A 7,552-nucleotide genomic window follows, 5' to 3' on the forward strand; every position below is an offset into this window, starting at 1 on the left:
ACAAATTGCGGAGTGTTGGCAAAACGTTGAACTCCAAATCAGTGTCTCCAAGACCAAGTTACATTTCAGCCATTACCAGTACACACCATGAAGCACAGCTATGCCCATCGAGAGCTCCAATTTCAATGTTGTAGAAAAATTTGCATATCTGGGTAGTGCGCACTCTGGGGACTAAAATCATATGGTACTAGGACAATACTGTTATATGATAGTGTAACATAAACAGGGCCTAGTTTAATGGCTGATAAAATTGGATATCCTAAATTAAAGAATTGGGCATATTAAAAATCAAACACAGTCAAACCTCAGGCAGGCCAGTTGTACAATACACAAACCTGTCTGGGCCTGACTCATCAACCTCCTATCAAAGGTCATTGTACCCTACTGATACTTAGCAGGAGATCATTGCACCCCATTGAAAAGCCCCAGCCTATTGTTAGAAGCCCAGATCGGGCCAGACTTTCTGTCACCACAAGTTCCTGCAGTTGGCTTAATCTGATAACCGGTTACATGTAAGCAACAGCATGGAGATGGACACCTGGGGGCGGACCCTGGTGTCCTGTCAGGCAGACATCAAGAAACCCACTGGGTATTGGAACCCCCTCCTAGGACCTCATTGGCTGGAAGCCAGAGAAGTTTCTGGAAAGGCAGGGGATAAAGGAACACACTTTCAGACACCAGCAGTGAAGACTGGAGAAGACTCGATGAAGGAGGCGACCCTTGACCATTCGGAAGACTGACCAGAGAAGGAAGGAAGAAGCTGCCATCGAGACTCACCTTCGCGACGCTGGACCAGAGGGACTCAGAGAATCGGGCCTGCAGTTTTAGCCAAACCATCTTTGCGGGTAGTATATCTGATTTTGGGGTATCCTCTTGTTTTATGTGGGTAATTTAAGGGTTAGTAGTGTTATTGTTAATAAACTTGTTGAACCTTTACTTGTGTTTGTCCTTTGTCCATCTTGCAAATAAGGACACCGAGATAAAACGTTGGAATAAGCAAACTGGTTGAAAGCATGAGAGATTTTAAAATTACAACAATAGTGTTTATGCCTGCATGTCTTTGTAGTGTAAAGATGCTCAGCAGAGCAAGAGTGGTACTGCACAATAGTACTGTCCATGGTATGATGCTTAGAGTCACACGGTAATAGGCTTGTAGAACATTCTGGAAGGAGGCTACTTGGAGGAACAGCACAATGTGTGGCAGTAACTGGAATTTGTACATAATTGAAGATTCACAATAAACAGTCATTGTTTAAATTTACAAGAGTCAGGGGCTAATCATTGAGAAACCAAACAGACTCATAACACAATACCTTTCACCCTACGATAGGGCACAGAGTCCTGAGTCTGTTATAGACGCTAGATCAAAACTCTGTAACTCTTCCACCAAAGTCATCTGAGCTCCTTCATCACATTTCAACGGCAGGTCAAAATCACAAGAGGCCCTCTTTCAAGAACGGCAACAGAATGGAGACCATACTGCAGGAAATTCAACTTAGATCAGCAAAACATGAGTAATCACAAAATCCCCAAAGAGATTTTCTATGGGGAACTGAAAGCCATTTAATACAATACCATGCACAGACTCATGAACAATGTGAGCTCATGGGATAAAAGGACCAGTAGCAATGTGGGCAGCATGGTGACACCGTGGTAAGCATGGCTGCCTCACAGCGCCTGGGACTCGGGTTCAATTCTGATCTTGGGTGACAATGCAGAATTTACACATTCTCCCCGTTCCATGTGGATTTCCTCCGGGTGCTCCGGTTTCCTCTCACAGGCGAAAGATCTGCGGGTTAGGTGGATTAGTCATGCTAAATTGCCCCTTAGTGCTCCAAGTGTGTAAGTTAGGAGGATTAGCCATGGAGAATGTTTGGGGAAGAGGGCCTGGGTAAGATACGCTGTCAGGGAGTCGGTGCAGACCCAATGGGTCAAATGGCCTCTTCCGTGCTGTAGGAATTGTATGATTCTAATGTGGCTGAGTAACAGGAAACAGAGAGTAGCGATGAATGGATGTTTGTCAGCTGGAGGAGAGTTTGTAGTGGGAATTCCTCTGGAGTCAGTTCTGGGACATTTGCTTTTCCTAGACCTTGGGGTATAGGGCATCTTTTCAATGTTTGTGGATGGTATGAAACTTGGAAGCATTGTGAACTGTGGTGTAGAAATATGAATTGATTTAATTTACTAAGAAGGACATAAAGAGAGAGAGAGAGAGACAATAGAAAATAAAGATCACAATTCTAAAGTGTGCGCAGGAGCAAAGGGACCTGGACATATGTGTGTAAATCATTGAATTGCGGAGGAAACTAATGGGAGTGAAGGCTGAGTAATTCCTGACGGCCTAGATCCTAGGCTATTACAGGAAATGGCCATGGAAATAACAGGTCCATTGGTTATAATATTCCAAAATATGGGAAGAGGTTTCAGTGGATTGGAAAAATGGATTGGATAACCAACAGAAAGCAGAGAGTTGGGATAAATGAGTCTTTCTCAGATTGGTAAGATGTAACTAGTCGGGCACCACAGGGTTCTGTCCTCAGGCTCCAACTATTTACAATCGATATTGATGACTTAGATATAGGGAACAGGAGGTATTATAGCTAAACTTGCAGATTATACCAAAATAGGTGGGATAGTAAGTTGCAATAAAGAAATGACCAATTTATAAATGGATATGGATAGGTTAGGTGGGTAGGCCCAAATTTGTCAGATAGAGTTTAACTCGGAGGTTATTCATTTTGGTCAGAAAAATATAAATATAACTTATTATTTGAATGGAGAGAAACTTTGGAATGCATCATTGCAGTGGGATCCAAGTGTCCTCGTTCACGAATCACAGAAAACTGGTATTCAAAGAACAAAGAAAATTACAGCTCAGGATCAGGCACTTTGGTCCTCCAAGCCTGCACTGACCACACTGCCCAACTTAACTAAAACTCCCTACCCTTCCGGGACCATACCCCTCTATTCCCATCCTATCTATGTAGTTGTCAAGACGGCCCTTAAAAGTCACTACCATATCTGCTTCCACTACCTCCCCTGACAACGAGTTCCAGGCACCCACTACTCTCTGCGTAAAAAATCTGCCTCGTACATTTCATTTAAACCTTGGCCCTCACATCTTAAACCTGTGCCCTCGAGTAATTGACTCTTCTACCCTGGGAAAAAGCTTCTGACTATCCACTCTGTCCATGCCTCTCATGATTTTGTAGACTTCTATCAGGTTGCCCCTCAATCTCCATCACTCCAGTGAGAACAAACCAAGTTTCCCCAACCTCTCCTCATAGCTAATGCCCTCCATACCAGGTAACATCCTGGTAAATTTTTTTCTGTACCCTCTCAAAAGCCTCTACATCCTTCTGGTAGTGTGGCGACCAGAATTGAACATTATATTCCAAGTGCAGCCTAACTAAGGTTCGAGAAAGCTGCAACAATATTCAGGTGTTGCAGGTAAAAAGGAAGACAAATGGGAATTTGGCATTTATTACTAAAGGAATAGAATAAAAAGTAGTGAAGTGTTGCTGCTACTGTACAAAGCATTAGCTAGACTGCATTTAGAATATTATGTACAGTTTTGGTCCCCTTACTTGAGGTTGCATTGGGGGCTATTCAGAGAAGCTTCGTTAGATTGATTCCAGAGATGAGGGATTTGACTTATGAAGAGAGATTGTGTAGTGTAGACCTAACATAAGAACATAAGAAATAGGAGCAGGAGTCGGCCATCTAGCCCTTCGAGCCTGCCCCGCCATTCAATAAGATCATGGCTGATCTGAAGTGGATCAGTTCCACTTTCACTATATTCCACTATACTCTCTCTAGAGTTTAGAAGAATGAGGGGAGATCTAATTGAGGTATACAAGATGTCAAAGCAGATCGACAGGGTAGGTAGATGTAGAGAGGATGTTTTCTCCAAACAATAGATCATAGTTTTAGGATAAGGGACAGCAGACTGAAAACCAAGATAAGGGACTTCTCTTAAAAGGTGTTGAATCTGTGGAATTCACTACCCCAGAGTGCGGTGGATGCTGGGACACTGAGTACATTTAAGGAGGAGATACAGACTTTTAGGTAGTAATGGATTGAAGGGTTACGGAGAACGGGCAGGAAAGTGGAGACGGGGCCGAGATGAAATCAGCCATGATTGTATGGAATGGTGGGGCAGCCTTGAGGGATTGGATAACCTTCTCTGCTCCTCGTTCTTATGTTCTTCTGAAGACAGCAGGATAGGCTGAGAGTACAGTTAACAAAACGTACAGTATCCTGGGCTTTATTAGTCAGGGCTTAGAGTAGGAGCAAGGAAGTCAGATTGAACTTGTATAAGGCATTAGTTTGGCTTCAATTGGAGTATTGTGTCCAGTTCCAGAGGAAAGATGTGAAGGGTTTTGAGGGAGTGCAGAAAAGATTGATGAGAATGGTCTCAGGGATGAGGAACTTGAGTTATCAAGGTAGATTGGAGGATTTGGAACTGTGTTCCTTGGAGGAAAGAATGTTGAGAGAAAATTTGATAGAGGTGTTTAAAATCATGAGAGGTCTGGACAGGGTAGACAGAGAGAAACTCTTACCATTCATAAACAGATTGAAAACAAGAGAGAAAACAAGGGTTCTGAAAGAAATGGCGGAGTTGATAGTGGATGCCTTGGTGGTTATTTTCCAGACATCGCTGGATTCCGGGGAAGTGCCGGATGATTGGAAAACGGCTAATGTTACGCCATTGTTTAAGAAGGGTGCCAGGCAAAAGGCGGGGAATTATAGGCCGGTTAGTTTAACGTCTGTGGTAGGTAAAATGTTAGAATCTGCCATTAAGGAGGAAATTGCGAGGCATCTTGAAGGGAATTGCTTGATAGAGCAGACGCAGCACGGTTTCATTAAAGGGAAGTCGTGTCTGACAAATTTATTGGAGTTCTATGAGGATGTGTCTAGGGCGGTGGATAGAGGAGAGCCGGTGGATGTGGTCTTTCTAGATTTTCAGAAGCCGTTTGACAAAGTACCTCACAAGAGGTTATTGCAGAAGGTCGAGGGGCATGGAGTTGGGGGTAGGGTGTTAGCGTGGATAGAGGATTGGTTGTCAAATAGGAGGCAGAGAGTGGGGGTCAATGGGTGCTATTCGGATTGGCGATTGGTGACTAGTGGAGTGCCCCAGGGGTCGGTGCTGGGGCCTCAGCTTTTTACCATTTATATAGATGATCTGGAGGAGGGAACCGAGTGTAGGGTGTCGAAATTTGCTGATGACACCAAGATTGGGGGAACGGCAAATTGTGCAGAGGGTGTGGAGAGTCTACAGAAGGATCTAGATAGGCTGGGCGAATGGGCCAGGAAATGGCAAATGGAGTTTAATGTTGGCAAGTGTGAGGTGGTCCACTTTGGTAGGAAGAATGGTAGGAAGGACTATTACTTACGTGGCGAAAAACTGCAGCAGGCGACGGTGCAGAGGGACCTCGGGGTCCTTGTGCATGAGTCGCAAAAACCCAGCTTGCAGGTGCAGCAGGTGGTCAGGAAGGCGAATGGGATGCTGGCCTTCATAGCGAGGGAGATTGAATATAAAAGTAGGGAGGTCTTGCTGCAGCTGTATAGGGCATTGGTGAGGCCGCAGCTGGAGTACTGTGTGCAGTTTTGGGCGCCGCACCTGCGCAAAGATATTTTGGCCTTGGAGGGAGTGCAGAGGAGGTTTACTAGGCTGATACCGGAGTTGAGGGGATTGAGCTATGAGGAGACGCTGAATAAACTAGGCTTGTACTCGTTAGAGTTTAGAAGAATGAGGGGAGATCTCATTGAGACGTATAAGATGATGAATGGGATGGATAGGATAGAGGTGGAGAGACTTTTCCCGCTCAAAAAAGACAGTAGGACTAGGGGGCACAGCCTCAAGATAAAGGGGAGGCGGTTTAGAACGGAGTTGATGAGGAACTTCTTCACTCAAAGGGTGGTGAATCTCAGGAGTTCTCTGCCCGTTGAAGTGGTGGAGGCTGCCTCGCTAAATATTTTTAAGACGCAGGTTGATGGGTTTTTGATAAGAGAGGGGATTAAAGGTTATGGGGAGAGGGCGGGAATGTGGAACTGAGCAGCGACAGATCAGCCATGATCTTATTGAATGGCGGGGCAGGCTCGAAGGGCTAGATGGCCTACTCCTGCTCCTATTTCTTATGTTCTTATGTTCTTATGTAGAACAAATTTAAAGTAATTGGCAAAAAATGAATGTGAAATGGGAAAATACATTTCACCCACTAAGTGGTTTGGATCTGGATTCTCTGCCTGAGAGATTGGTAGAGGAGCGTTTAATCGAGGCATTCAAAAAGGAATTAGGCTGGTACCTAGGGAGGAAGAATGTGCAGGGTTATGTGGAAAAGGGGAAAATGGCCCTAGGTAAATTGCTTATTCAGAGAGCTGCTGTAGATATGATGGGCTGAATGACCTCTTTCTGCCCTGTAACAGTTCTGTGATTTTGTGAACTGTCCCAGGACAGACAACATCAATGTGGTCAGTACAAATGATACAAAAACACTCGAAGAAAGGGCCTTATAAACTTTTGCGTTGTGGATCTTATGAAAACACTGGAGCTGGCCAGCCCACGCGGGAGTAGACACTGACATTTAGTTCAAGGAACAGCAAAGCCACAATGTCCAACATGTTCAGAGCAAGACCTGCGGTGGCCCAGCTGCAGATGCTCCCCCCCAAGCACCAACAATGGCAACATGAACTGTCGGTTAGTGAACATCCATGTCAGCCTCACATCAGAAGCTTCAGTCATTAAAAGGCCCACAAAAGACAATGAAGTCAATACTGTCCCCATTCTTAGCATCAACTTCACCCAAATCATTAACATAAACTGCGACAGCATTAACCTTAGCAGCAGCCCTGTCATCAGAATCACACAGGACTTCATTATTAGAACAGTCCCTGTCATTAACACAAACACCAATCCCATCATTAACATTTATTACTAAATTCCGTTAATACTTGTCTAACACTGATGAAAGACATTAGGTTTTGTTTAGGGGATACAACAAGATCCTAACTGCGTAAATTGCAATCCACTGACTTTCTGCTTTTTTCATCTAAAGGTTATTCAGTAGTTAGCATTTCTCATTAGAAATTACATCAGTACTTATAAACTGGCTTATTCCAACAATTATAAATTGAATTTTAACTCCCTTTAGTGACCTCAACCTGTTGTCGCTATCATATCTTCAGCAGCTAGTAGTTTAGACTCAACATTGTATCGATCTTCAATACATTTGATTTTGATTGGATTTATTATTGTCACATGTATTAGTATACAGTAAAAAGTATTGTTTCTTGTGCGCTATACAGACAAAACACACCATACATAGAGAAGGAAAGGAGACCGTGCAGAGTGTAGTGTTACAGTCATAGCTAGGGTGTAGAGAAAGACCAACTTAATGCGAGGTAGGTCCATTCAAAAGCAGCAAGGAAGAAGCTGTTCTTGAGTCAGTTGGTACGTGATCTCAGACTTTTGTATCTTTTTCCCGCTGGGAGGAAGTGAAAAAGGGAATGTCCGAGATGCATGGGGTCCTTAAATATGCTGGCTGCTTTG

Source organism: Carcharhinus amblyrhynchos, chromosome 31 (assembly GCF_965287045.1).
Source record: "Carcharhinus amblyrhynchos chromosome 31, sCarAmb.v2.hapA, whole genome shotgun sequence".
NCBI lineage: Eukaryota > Metazoa > Chordata > Chondrichthyes > Carcharhiniformes > Carcharhinidae > Carcharhinus > Carcharhinus amblyrhynchos.